The sequence below is a fragment of the Macrobrachium nipponense genome, chromosome 16 (assembly GCF_015104395.2).
Source record: "Macrobrachium nipponense isolate FS-2020 chromosome 16, ASM1510439v2, whole genome shotgun sequence".
Classification (NCBI taxonomy): Eukaryota; Metazoa; Arthropoda; class Malacostraca; order Decapoda; family Palaemonidae; genus Macrobrachium; species Macrobrachium nipponense.
The window spans coordinates 37375491-37390079 of NC_087209.1; positions in this window are offsets into that span (position 1 = coordinate 37375491).

The following is a 14589-nucleotide window of genomic DNA, read 5'->3' on the forward strand; positions in this document are numbered from 1 at the left end:
TACATGCTGTAGTTTGCTGTCAGACAGAAATGCCTTGTCTGTAATGCAATACATACATACTCCAGAGCATGAGTTCCAAACCTTTTCAGAAGGATAAGCACCCTGCAGTTTTCTGGGTCATTATGACAGCACCACCACAAATTTTAGAAACTGTAAACCAGTCAAGTAGTAACAATTACTTTTAAATTCCACAGAAAAATTATATTTTTAATATAAAATAAGGTTTCACATACACTTACCAAACAATTACATAGCTGTCAGCTTTCTTACCTGGCAGTCGAAAATTCAACTTTCCTGGCGCCGACGGCACTGTTATCGTTCATGTAAGATAGGTCCCACCCACTTTCGGAATACCCGGTACTGCTGAGCAAACTACCATCAATTCGTTGAGCTCCAACATCCATTTGTGGGGAGGAGGGAGGGCTCTGATTATGTAATTGTTTGGTAAGTACATATATATGAAACCTTATTTTATGATAAAAATATCATTTTCACATAAGTGACTTACCAAACAATTACATAGCTGAATCCACACTACCTGGATGGTGGGTATATGGACAGCTTATGAAAAGACAGCAATAATGTGCTCACATTATAAATAATGTTTGCAGTACCTTACCTAGTGAGAGAGCAGCTGCAGGTGAATACTGCCATTGGTTGGTGCTCTCATCAATTGTAAGAGACGTGGCAGTAATGGCCAGGGTTGTCCCTACTAATGGTGGGATTTTGTAACCATGGAGGTTCACCATTGTCCTGGGCTAAGACCAGATAAACCACAGAAGTATCACCTACACTAAAAACCATTACCATACCCTAACCATAAAAAAAACTGGAGGGTACTCCGGGTACAGTGTACCCCCAGGCTTCCCAACAACTTGACAACCTTAAAAACCAAGGCGAGAAGATAGTAGAGGGAAAACAGGTCTCCCTATGGTTCCTTTCCCAACACCATGCACGCCACCGACAACAGTCCCAACCTGGAACAATTTTCAAAAACAGTCTCTACATTTTTCAGATACTAATGTGATGCAAACACCGATTTCGACCTCCAAAACGTCGATTGAAGAATGGAAAGTATTGACATGTTATGTCTAAGCTCCAATGAAGTTGCAACTGCACGAATCTCATGCGTTTTTACCTTCAGTACCTGAAGAGTCTGATCTTGTACTTGAGTGTGAGCTTCTGAAATCAGACTCCTCAAGAAGAACAAAATAGCATTCTTGGAGAGAGGATGTGGGATCTCTCACTGAACACCAGATACGTTCTGAGTTTCCTCTTAATTTTTCTGTCCTAAACAAGTAGTTTAATAGCTCTGACAGGACATAAAGACCGTTCCTCATCTTCCGATCCCACTATGTCCATCAAGTTCTTGATAACAAAAGATCGAGGACAGGGGTTCAAAGGGTCCTCGTACTTTGCAAGAACTCCTTTATATAAGAGCACACTGCATTATTTTGTGCGATACCTACTTGTTTGCTCATCACTTGCACTTCGCTTATCCTGCCTGCTGTGGCTAAAGCGACAAGAAAAAGTCTTCTTTATACGATTCCTTAAAGTAAACACATTAAGCGGCTCGAACTGGGGACTGGAAAGCCAGTTCAGCACCACATCCAAGTTCCAGTCGACCAAGTCCAACTTAGCTGCTTTAGAAGACTCGAACGACTTGACCAGGTCACTGATGTTCTGGTCTTTCAATACATCGAGGCCTCTATGTTTAAAAGCTGACGACAGCATTGATTTATAACCTTTAATCGTGGATGTCAAAAGCTTTCTAGAGTCCTTCAGGTATAAAAGGAAATCTGCTATTTCAGCTATAGTGGTTTTAGAAAAAGAGATGCGATTTTGTCCACACCATCGCCTAATGATTGTCCACTTCGATTGGTAGAGCTTTGCAGAAGAGCTTCTTCTACATCTTGCAATAGCCTCTACCGCTCTTTGTGAAAAACCTTTTGCGCTGACAAGGTTCCTGACAGTCTGAATCCTGTCAGGGTCAGCGCGGATAATCTATGTTGATACCGGTCGAAGTGGGGTTGTTTGAGCAGACATGGACTTTGTGGAAGGAGCCTGAGGAAGTCCACTAGAAGCTCTAGTAAGTCTGGGAACCATTCTTTCCTGGGCCAGAATGGAGCAACTAGAGTCATTGTCACATTTTGGTGCGACTAAATCTTGTCCATTACTTCTCTCAACATTCCAAAGGGGGGAAATGCATAAACTTCGAGGCCTGTCCAATTCAGGAGCATAGCATCTGTTCTCCATGCTTGCACCCGGAACCGGGGAACAGAAAATCGAGAGACAATTGTTTCTTGATGTGGCGAAAAGATCTATCGATGGCTCTCCCCACAACTTCCACAGATCTTAACATACTTTCTCGTTTAGTGTTCACTCCGTGGACAGGATCTTACGAAAGTGCCGTGGTGTTGTCCAAAAAGATCGCCACCTTTCTCCCAGCGGGACTAGAGGGGCAAAAGCTTGCAGTCCCAAAAGAATCGCTTTCAAACTCTTTGACATTTATGTGTAGGTCCTTCTCCCACCCATTCCAAAGTTCTGCTGTTCTCCGTGTTCCCTATTAAAGCTCCCATCCTTTGTCTGTTTTTGTCTCTTCTGTCACGGGAAAGACCAGTGAGTGTGGTTGAGTCTTCCAGTTTCAATTTGCTTTTAAGAAGAATAGGAGTGGTCTCATATGGAGGCGACCTAAGTTTACAAAACCCTCCACTGACACAAGGGTCCGAGGAGGCTCGTCCAATCCCGTGCCGAGCACGATGGACGTTAATAGGAAAACTCTTGAAAACTGTTGACAGACATGATTCTTATCCTCTTCAGGGAGAAAAACCTGAAAAGCTAGACTCTAGAATCATCCCTAAATAGGGAATCCTCTGTGTCGGAGACAATTGTGACCTCTTGATGTTTATCTGAATTTCCAATTGTTGAGTCAGGTTCAATGTCATTTGCAAGTCCTTCACACACTGATGACTGGATTTTGACCTCAGAAGCCAGTCATCTAAGTAAAATACCGCAATTATTCCCATTAGGTGCAGCCAAATTCCTACAGGAGTGAGAATTCGAGTGAATACTTGGGAGGGGGGAGGCCCCCCACTTGGGGGGAACCCCGAGGGAGAGGCGCGCTCGGGAGCCAACCTCAGGGACCAGGAGGTCCGCGAGCGATGACATCTATGGTGCAAGTCATCCCGGCAACGGGCACTCCTACTCCGACCCTGTGGTCCTGGCTACGACGGTGAGGTCTGGAGAGGAAGAAAGAACGACCTTGACTCCTCTAGTAGTGCCTCCTCCAGGAACGATAGTGTCTCCTCAAAGCTCTGTATGAGGAACCACCCGACGACGATCTCCCTTCCAAAGATCCTCCACTCCTCTTGTCTATACTGCGGTGACTCCTGTCCTGGGGTGAGCAGGGTGGGGTGATCCGAGCGAGAGCGAACGGGGATTGTCCCCCCTACCCCCCGGGGAGTTCCCTCTGCTAGCGAAAGCCTCCGTCCCAGTGGGGGGAAAGGATGAGCCCCAAAACAGGAACGTCTCCTCTCTTAGGGGGGACCTACCCGGTGTACAAGGAGTGCCCGACCAGGGGCCGGGGGGACACCCGAAGAATCCGTCGGCTCCCAACATCTTCCTGGATGATCCCCCATCTCCAGGGAGGTGGCTGGGAGCACAGAGGGGGAGGAGGAGGTCCCCACGGGGATCCCCAGGGAACTGAGCGGTGCACTCTGCGGCTGGCGGTGAGCTCTTGGAAGCACGTAGCACTGCAACCAATGCGTCCGTAGACGTGCGCCCCGCAGGACACTACGAGCCCAGCAACTCCTGTAAAAAAGAACTGTCTGCCTGTAACACCTCTCACCACAGACTCCTCGAGTCCTGGCTTTGCGGGGACCTGGCAAACAGACTCACTAGGTTCCCTCGCTGGGAGGGGACAGGGGAACACTCCTGACGCTCTTCTGGGGAAATCCTGAGAGGGAGCAGGTGACGACGAAGGGCCTCCCGGGCCACAGCTCGTATTCCTACTGCGTAGATCCTCCAAGGAAGCCTTCTTGGCCAGAGTACGAGGTTTCTTCTTGCGCTTGGTAGCGGCCAGATTCCATCGATGATCCCACCACGTGGCGCACTCATCACGTTGCTTCCCGCGAACAAGGGCGACCCGACACTGCTACACAAAGTGTGGGGAAATCAACTTCTTAAAAGGAGAATGGAAGGACGACCCACAGGTCCTCCCCTCCGGACCTGGGCAACGCCGTTGAGATGAAACATCCATAAGTACCGAAAGACCACACACACGGGACAGACACACAACACACAAGGAGACAAAGAGAAATGGGACGGTAAACGGACAACGAGCTGGAGAGTGTAAACACTACAGTGACCAGGAAAGGACTGCATGTCAGAGGTCATGATCTTCGACCCTGGGGCTTACCTGGCTGGGGGTCAGGAGGGAATAACCAGTTTTTTCTGGTCGGTACCGGACTGACTTCCAGGATTCTCCTAAGAAGTAGTTCGGGGTAGTAATATAAGCGTCGGAAAAACTGTGATTTGTTCCGACCACAATATACAAAACCCTCGGTCCTTTACACTAGGAAGACTCATGATTGGTGGGAGGAATGTGGGCGAGCCTCAAACTGACTGGAATTCTGCACACCTGGGCTATTCCACCTGATCATTTTTTTAAATGAGTGAGGAATTGTAACTCATCCAAAAAAGTGCTGGGAAAGGTTTGCATTATTGCCAGTCTCCTTCCTCCCCTTGCTAGAGACAGGAGCAGGATTGCTTCTATGATTCTGATAAGAAAAATAGAAATGAAACTTGATGTGCAAGCTTACCGCATCAAATGACCAACCAGCAAGTGTAAGTTTGAGTCCTATCCTCAACCTGAAGGATGAGGAGTAGAAGGATGAGGGGGGTGGTGGAGAGGCCAGTCACTCTCGCATCCTTCTTAAGTGAGAACCGCACACCATAGGCGAGATGCAACTTGTCCTCTAGAAGGAGCTGGGTAAGCAAACACAACCTGTGAGCATCCACCTCTAGTCCAAGGAAAAGAGGTTCCAAAAACCTGTGGGCAGACCCAAAGGAAGAAAGATATAAATGTGGTCCCAATGAAACCTCATCTATCTTCCAGTCCGACATATTCTTCAGAGCAATAAAATGTACCCAGCCACTGGACATACCCAACTGCAGAGAAGTCTCTCACGATCTTGAAAGACTCGGAGAAATATGTCATTGGACACTTCTGCATTGGCAGTCTACAGTGGATAAAGGCATCGACACTCAATGAAGGGTGTCGATCCTTTCATAGTACAGCAACACACCAATGTGACAAAGTAATGACTTTTCTGGATCAACCTATACAAAGTTCACAGCACAGATCAAGAAGGACTCAGACTCAACAACAGATACTGAACTCTGATTATGCTGACGCGCATCCGAGACGTAGTCACAATGTGACACCCACCTTTTGATAGGTTATGCTGAGAATAACCATATACATCTATCTTCTTCGCCAATGATGTTGAGACAAGATGATGAATCTCGCGAGGCATATGCACATTAGACGAGAGTCAAGTGCCTTCTACAGACCGAGGTCCCTGTGAAGGCAAGACAGAAGTTTCTCATCAGTAGTTTGAATCTCACCAAGGTGAAACAATCCATATTACTAGTGAATGACTAAGGTCAATGTGGACCTGCGTCTTCACAGTAGAATCGAGAGAAATAAACTATCACGACTCTGATCATAGAAAAAAGTCCCATCGATGACATTAAACCAGTGAAGACAATTTTAATCCCTATTTCTTTACAAAGGACTGAAAAAGTTATTCCGGTATTTCATTGCTGCTCGGCGGAGAAAGTCAGAGCTTGCAATGAAGGTGGAGTCTTTCAGTAATGAAAACACAGGGATTGTATCGTCTGAAGAACTGCTTCTTGTGGGTTCCATCAGGAGGAAGTTTCTATTTACTTTGGAAGCAGAGCTAGTCGGGGAGCAAGGCAAAGTCTTCCGTTATTCATTTATAATTTGAGCTGAACAAGAATAATTGAACACCCTACGAATTTTGAAATGCATATTAGAAGACAAAATGAAATTTTCATTATTAAAATGAAGTTTTATTAAATTGTATACTTACCGAACAATTATAGAGCCGTGATTTCCACGAGCGGCAGGATACTAAATTCAAATTTGCAGCGCGTCGCGTCGCCAACACTGGTGGTGATGACGTCATCTCCCTCCACTCGCGGGAGACCAGTACAACTGCCCAGGTGAATCCAATTCTTTCTGCCCGTCCGTCCACCTAAGGGGAGGAGGGTGGTATAATCATAATTGTTCGGTAAGTATACAAATAAAACTTCATTTTAATAATGAAAATTTCATTTGTAGTGTCTTACCGAACAATTATAGAGCTGATTACACATTTATGGGAAGGATGGGATTCAGTGGACCACTAGTATTTTTAAATGGTTCATTTATTATTGCAATACCAGTAAACACTCAAGGTGTCTGTTGTACCTTACCTTGTAAGAGAGCTACAGCAGACTGTTACTGCCTCTGGTCGGTGCTCTTCTTACTATTGTAGAGGAATTGGAATTTGACCAAAGTTAGCCTCTACAGGAGTGGAATCCTTCCGTAGTTCAAGCGAGTCAAGGCTGACTGACGGAGGATAGTAACAACAAAGATTGCCCTTCGACCCTGGGCTAAGACCAGAGAAATTCATCATACAAACATTTGTCACCAACACCAGATTTAAAAACATATATACCCAACCATTGTAAAATCTGACCTAACAGACTGGTGAGTATCCCAGGTACTCAGTACCCCCAGCTTCCCTTGAACTCGACAACCTATTCAAGGTGAAAAGTTAGCATAGAGGTGACGACCCCTGTGCCGTTTCTCCCAACACCATGCCAGAAACCGCCACCGGACCTAACGTTTTACAATTCTCGCCAAACCGTTTCTATCTCTTTGAAGATAATGACTCGCAAAACCGAATTCGATCTCCAGAACGTGCTTGCTGAAGAATCGAAGCTAAGATAAATTTCGTTTCTGAATGCTAAAGAAGTTGCCACTGCTCTAACCTCGTGAAGCTTTAACTCTCAGAACGGAAAGATTGTCGTTCTCGGACTGCGAGTGAGCTTCCCTGATAAGCTCTCTAATAAAGAACGATATAGCATTCTTAGAAAGAGGACGAGAGGGATTTTGAACCGAGGTCCAGAGCTTAGAAGATTGTCCTCTAATACCCTTAGTGGCAAACAGATACTGCTTAATAGCCCTGACTGGACATAAGAGCCTTTCTTCCTCCTCATGTCCAACCAAATCAGATAGTTCCTTACCACAAAACTCCTCGGCCAAGGATTAGAAGGATTCTCATTTTTGGCTAGAAAGGTCAAAGATACCGAAAATACAGCATTGCCTTGAGAGAAACCGACTCTTTTGTCTATAGCGTTGCATTCGCTGACACGCTTAGCAGAAGCTAGTGCAATAAGAAAGAGTGCCTTCTAGTCAAGTTCCTGAGTGAAGCCCAACGACTTCAAAGGCTCAAAACGGTGGCCCCATGAGGAACTTAAGCAACCACATCCTAAGTTCCAAGCCACTGTATCTTGCTTCGGGAGCTTAGTGGTTTCGCGAAAGACCTAATGAGGTCCGACAGATCTGAATTGGAGAAATATCCAAACCTCGATGTCGAAAAAAAACCGAAGAGAGCATGGCTCTATATATCCTCTGATCGTCGAAGGAGCCAGTTTCTTAGAGTTCCAATAAGAAATAGAAGAAAATCTGCTATTTCTGTTAACGAGTCGCAGAAGTAGAGACTTTAGCACTTCTACACCACTCTCTGAGATTCTCCACTTCCCTTGATAGAGTTTGTTAGAAGACTCTCTCCTACAACGAGCGATAGCTTCTGCAGCTCTTCTTGAAAATCCTTTCGCTCTGACAAGATTCCCGGCAGTCTGAACCCTGTCAGAGCTAGAGCGGACAAGTTTTTGGTGGAACCTCTTGAAGTGAGGGTTTTTTGAGAAGCCACTTCTCTGGAGGAAGAAGTCTGGGGAAGTCTACTAACAACTGGAGAAGGTCCGGGAACCACTCTTTCCTGGGCCAAAAGGGAGCGATTAACGTTAGCGTTACATTGCTGTGCGACATGAACTTGTTCAGCACCTCTCTTATTAGACCGAACGGAGGGAATGCATAAGCTTCCAGACCCGACCAATCCAACAGCATTGCGTCCACCGACCAAGCTAGAGGATCTGGGACTGGAGAAACAAAAGAGAGGAAGACGGTTGTTCCTTGATGTCGCGAACAGGTCTATTGACGGTCGTCCCCAAAGGCGCCATAGTTTTCTGACAAATCTTGTTGTCCAAAGTCCACTCCAGGAGGTAACACTTGCTGTTGACGACTTAACTCGTCCGCCAGGACGTTCATCTTTCCCGGAACAAATCTCGGGACTAGCTGAACCTTCGCTTCGTTTGACCACGGAGGAGATCCTTGGCTACTTCGTACAGAGAGAAAGACTGAGTCCCCCCCTGTTCCGCACGTACGAGAGAGCCGTGGAGTTGTCGGAATGCACTGCCACTACTCGACCTTCTACTAAGCTCCGAAACTGTCTGAGCCCTAAGAAATTGCTAACAGTTCCTTTACATTTATGTGGAACTTCTTCTCCTTCTCCGACCAAGCTCCTGAAGTCCGTTGATTTCCCAGTAGGGCTCCCCAACCTGTGTCCGATGCGTCGGGAAAAGAACTGTAGGTTCGGGAGGATGGGTCGTAAATCTAACCCTTCTTCCAACCTTGCTCGAGAGAGCCACCACCTTAGGTCCTCTTTATTTGATCTGTGACAGGAAAGGTAATCGAGTCTGGTTGTGTCTTCCTGCACCAAGAGGCTCTCAGGAAAAACTGCAGAGGTCTCATGTGCAGTCTCCCAACGTCACAAATTTCTCCACTGACGTCAATTTTGCCCAGGATCCTCATCCACTGATTGGCAGAACTTACCTTTTTGTCCAAGAACTCCTGAACTGTCTCCAGACAGCCTTGAACCCTCTTCGGGGACAGAAAACGCCCGAAAAACTTGAGCATTCAGAATCATCCCCAAATAAAGGATGCTCTGAGATGGAACCAACTGGGACTTCTGTTTGTTGACCAGAATTCCTAACTTTCTGGCAAGATCCAGAGTTGTTCCAAGGTCCTTCATGCACCGACTCTCTGATTCCGACCGGAGAAGCCAATCGTCCAGATAGAGGGAGATTCTTACTCTAATATGTGTAGCCAGCTTCCTATCGGGGATAGAACCCTGGTGAAAACTTGAGGAGCGGTCGCTAGTCCGAAGCAAAGCGCCCGAAACTGAAACACCTTGCCTTCGAACATGAACCTCAGGTACTTCCGAGATTCGCGATGTATCGGAATGTGAAAATAAGCGTCTTGCATGTCCAGAGAGACCATCCAATCCCCCTGTCTGATGGACTCCAGGAACGACCGAGTGGTCTCCATATGAAATTTTGTTTTCTGGACATGCAAGTTCAGGGCGCTCACATCCAAAACCGGCCTCCAGCCCCCTGATGACTTGGGAACTACAAAAAGGCGATTGTAAAAAGCCTGGAGGAAAATCCCCTTCTTATCTGTTCTATCGCTTCTTTGAGAACAAGCGCTTCCACTTCTGCGGCTAGCGCCAGAAATTTGTCTGAGCCCGGAGAGTATGCCTGGAATGGAATTGGCACAGGTGAGAGCGAGGAGGTGAAACGAGAGGAATACGATAGCCGAAACTTGAGTACTTGCACTACCCAGGCTTCTGCTCCTTGTTTTCCATTCCTTCCCAAAACAGAGCCAAGCCTGGCTCCCACTGGTGCATGAAGAACCGAGCTTTCATTTGGAAGGTTTGTTTAACCTTGGCCGAGGCCTTAGACTGAGGTCGCAAATTCGATTTCGGCCGAAGAAGCGCTTGGTTTTCTCCCTCGAAAAGGCGCTTGGGCCAGAGGAGAAACCGAAGGAACAGTCTCCACAGGAGCTTTAGGTCTCTTCGTAGACTGTGCCAGTAAATCCGAAGTAGATTTCTTATCTAGCGCAGACGAAATGACAACACTACATCGTCTGGAAAGCGGTTATCTTTCACAAAAGGAGCAAACAAGAGAGCAGACTTCTGTTGGGACGTAACCCTTTTAGAAGCAAAGGAGCACCAAAAGTTGCCTTTTCTTAAGGGTACCAAAGGCGATGAGCGGGAAGCTAAAACTCATCACATCCATTCCTAATGGATTTGTCCGCACAGGACAGAACACCAATCCAATCCTCCGCTAACTCCTGAGAAAGAGAAGGACAGTCTTCGATCTTGGCCGCTAAAGCGCCAATAGTCCAATCAAGGAAGCTAAAGACTTCCAAAAGTTTAAATTGATTCTTTACAACGTGGTCCAACTCAGGCGCTGTAAAGAAAACTTTCGCTGCGGCGAAAGCAAGATCTTCTAGAGGAGTTCGATTAAACTGGAGAAGTCTCCCTGGGAGGAGGCAGAAACTCCCAGAGAAGGAGCTTCCCCAGTTACATAAAACCTATACCTCTTTACGAAGCAACTTAGAGGGAGGGTAAGCAAAAAGAGCCTTCCCTAAGTCTCTTTTCATGACATCCATTTCTCCGTCTCTTTCAACGAATGTCTAACCGCTTTAGATAGAACAAGTTTTGGGAGGAGAGGGTCTGAAGTTTTCCTCCTCATCAAAAAAGTCGAAGTTGGGGAGCGCGGAGCCGCTTTCTCAAAAATAATCTGGATAAGATACCAGAAGAAATCTAAGGAGACGTGAATAACAGAGAGGTGATGTGAATCCTCCTCCTCTACTTCTTCTTCATTCTCCGATACCGCCGAGAAGTAGACGGAACTACAAACCGGATCTGAAGGTTTCGAACCACCCTTGGACTCATTCATCCAGTTGGTTGAACATCTCTAACTGCTTGCGCAAAGGCGCCAGAGACGAATCAAAAACAGTTAACGTAGGCTTGGAAGAGCCTAAATGTTCAGCAGGAGGCGGAAAAACTACTTGCGCCTCGCTCGGAGCCGCCGAAATTCGAGGCGAAACAGGCGCATCAGGCGTAACAGACGAAAAAAGCGCCTAAAGAAACACCCTTAGAACTGCTAGCTACAGCGCTAAAACCACAATCTCTACTAGTAGATGAGCCGAAAAAAGGCACAGATTGAGGCGACGAACGAGCCCGCTAACGGCCGAGGCGCAACCCTACTCTCAGGCTCCTTATACCGCTTGACTGGAGGAGGCGAAGAATCGGCGCCTGAACGCCTCTTTAAGGGACGCGAAACGGGCCGAATCTCGCCAAGAGCGCCATGCAACCGGAGACGAATCGCTTTGAATCATTTGAAAGGCGTCTGACCGCAACACCTTTCCAACGCTTAACCGAGCCCTGTTGAGGCGCAACAGGCTCAACAAGAGAGGCGCCTGTCTGTGGGCAAATCCCAATCGACTCCCTTGGACTTCCGGTATGCTTCTCCCCGGTGCGGGGGGAGCTGGACAGTGACCTTTGTCTAGGAGACGTGTCAGGACCAGACAGACGCACCCTCAACTACACTCTTACCTGAAGCCGCTTTCTCCAAAAACGTCTTAACTGAATTACCAAGTTGCAAAACCGTATTCGCTAGTACCGAAAATTTCTGATCTAACCTCGATTCCAGACTGGCAATGGTGTCGGAAGAAACTACACGGGAAGCCGGAGAAGTGGGATTAGTAGGAGGAATAGGAGGTGTAGTTAAAGGAGACATAACAATTTGAGGAGAAACAGAAGGAACAGAGCATCGCAAGACGAAGCAGAGCTAATTCTTACTTTCCCTCAAGCGCTGCTTTTCTTAATTCTGTCTTTAGCTAATTTCTCCGAGTATGAACTAAAAAAACTTCCATTGAGAATCAGTCCAATCACTACACTCGTTTACATGTTCGATCTGCTGAACAAACAAATGTCCCTACACTTAAACACATTTAGTGTGAGAATCATACTCTAGCTTGGATAATCTAGTTTTTACATCCTGAGATGCAAAACCTAACTCCCGACGGACTAGAATCCGACATGGCAACGCCTAAATAAAAAGCAAAATAACAACAACGCCAAAAAAGAGTACTTCACCAATTCCGAAGATCAAATCCACAAGAAGCGAAGCAAAGTCATCCAACCGCACCGACCACCGATGTCACCGACGCCGCGGCAGGAAAAGAATTGGATTCACCTGGGCAGTTGTACCTGGTTCTCCCGCGAGTGGAGGGAGATGATGTCATCACCACCAGTGTTGGCGACGCCGACGCGCTAAATTTGAATTTAGTATCCTGCCGCTCGTGGAAATCACGGCTCTATAATTGTTCGGTAAAGACACTACAATAAAAACTCAAATTGTCTGAAGAAAATCATTACTGCATCATCGCAGCGGACAATGGGGTTGGTGCAATGGAACAGAAGACTAGACTACAGACTTCTGTTTATACTGTGGGGGTAAACAGAAAGATGATATACCTCTGTCTGAAAATTCTCGTAACTGCAAATGTGGTGCAAGAGAGACAGGCATTATGCGAGAATTCCGAGCCAAACAGACCTAAGTCTGTGATTGCTGAGCAGAGACAGAGAGATTCGAATTGGTAGTTAATCCTCGATAGAGGAGAAAGAAACAATACCAAACCAAAAAGAATCTCGGAGAGCGAGCAGTACAACTTGACTTGTTATACCGAGTTGCCTGGTAGTGCATTCCATGAAGGAATGCGTTCGGCCAGAACCATCGAGCGCAAAAAAGATACACTCGGGCCATCTGCATTTTATCCGAAATGGGAGGGAAAAAAACCCTCCTGTTCAGTAATAAATGCAAATGCTGTGATGTTGTTGGGAAACAATACTGCTAGTTATCTCAAACCAAAACCGGTATACTCTTGGGAGGCCCGAAAGGCTGTCCTGAGTTTCTGGTTAATTAAGAGAAGGTACAATTTGTCTCGGTCACATACCAGAAGAATTACTTTACAGATACGCACCTACTACTCGGACGATGCAACTGATAAAAGAAGCATGTCGTGAAAGAAATATACTAATACATTTGTAGGTTCCTGTAAATTGTACTCCAGCCTAATTCTTCTTCATTCAAGGGACAAGAATAAGGACTGGAAGCAGGCCTCCTTCATTCTCTAATGAAGAGAGTGAAGGTGAAGTTGTCCCAAAGGGAGACTTCTACAGTGATAACAGGATACCGAAGACGACTAGTTCAAGCCAAACTGGTTGTTCCCAATACAAGATGGTGAGGCATTCAAAACTCTCGGTGCTATCCATCCTGAACAGATTAACGTATGTTCAGTAAGATCATAAGATTGAACCAAAAACATAGTCTCTCGGGTTTGAACTCTGAGGAGGCAGACTCCAAAAGAATTCCTCTTATTTCCTTGTTCATTCTGGTATAACCAGGAAGGTTAAGTAGAGGGGAAAAAAAAGGAGAGGAGGCTTGACTGTTCTTGCCTGCTCTAATCTGAACTTGGAATGTTCTCACTCTGTTAAACAAAGTATTCAGTTAAACAAAGTATTCAGTTAAACAAAATTTATTTCATACAACCATTTTGTTTGTCAAAATGCGTGCGAAAGTTGACCAGAGTTAAATAGTGTAAAAGGTAAAAGGTGGCAAGAACTTGCCACATCTTACTATGCATCTATCTTCTCCGTGATCGAACCTCATGAAGAGGGCACACAGGACTTCCTCCTATCTCCCTCAGATGCCTTCTCCCGAGGAACATCGACAACGACCTTGGCGTCTAAAGAATAGCCCTTCCTGGCTTTACACAGATGGGTTCAAGCCGGTCCCTTCTCTTGCCCTGTGCCACTACCATGATGGAGAAAAGACTACAATCATTGACTGTGGATGTACGACCCCACTGAGGGGTTGTACACTCGGAGAGAGATTTGTACACGAGTATACCCAACGCAGCCATGGTTAAATGAGCAGTGCCCTAGGAACCAGAGACAGGAGAACAAACCTAGGTTGAAATTCCTGGGGTTCCTGTGACACTATATTTTGTAGATAGCGTCCAGGTTCCCGCTCTGGAAGGAGAAGGTGAGCCGAAGAGACTACCAATTACTTCCTCCCCAGGGAAAAGATGCAGACCCTTAAAAGTCTCAAGGCGAGACTTCTTAAGGGGCGGAAAATACCTTCTTCTTCTTAGGTTGTGGAACCCTTTGAAGAGGGAGGTTAGGAGGTGTCAGATGACAAAGACGAAAAATGATGACACCGTGAAAACTCGCTGCAACACGGGAAGGGAGGATGCTATGTCATGGCAAGGAACCACCCCAATCAAGAGCAGTGAGCTGTCTGGTCGAGCTGAGTCAAGTGAGCTGAGCAGATCCCAAAATGCAAGAACCCAGGGGACTGCAAATTGAAATCCGTCCAAAGGACAGAAAAAGCCAGGGAGACACAGTCTCCAGAATTGACACAAGAGCCTTCCTCAATGGCATGGACGAAACGTCCCGTAGGACTAAGATCATCCAGGAACGTAGTTCCCTCAACGCTGAAATCCTACAGAGACCACTTTGCAGGATCCATCCTATTCACCTCGCCCCTCCCGGTGTAGCCATAGAAAGTAGAGAGAATAGGTGAGAAAGACTGGAAGCTCTCGCT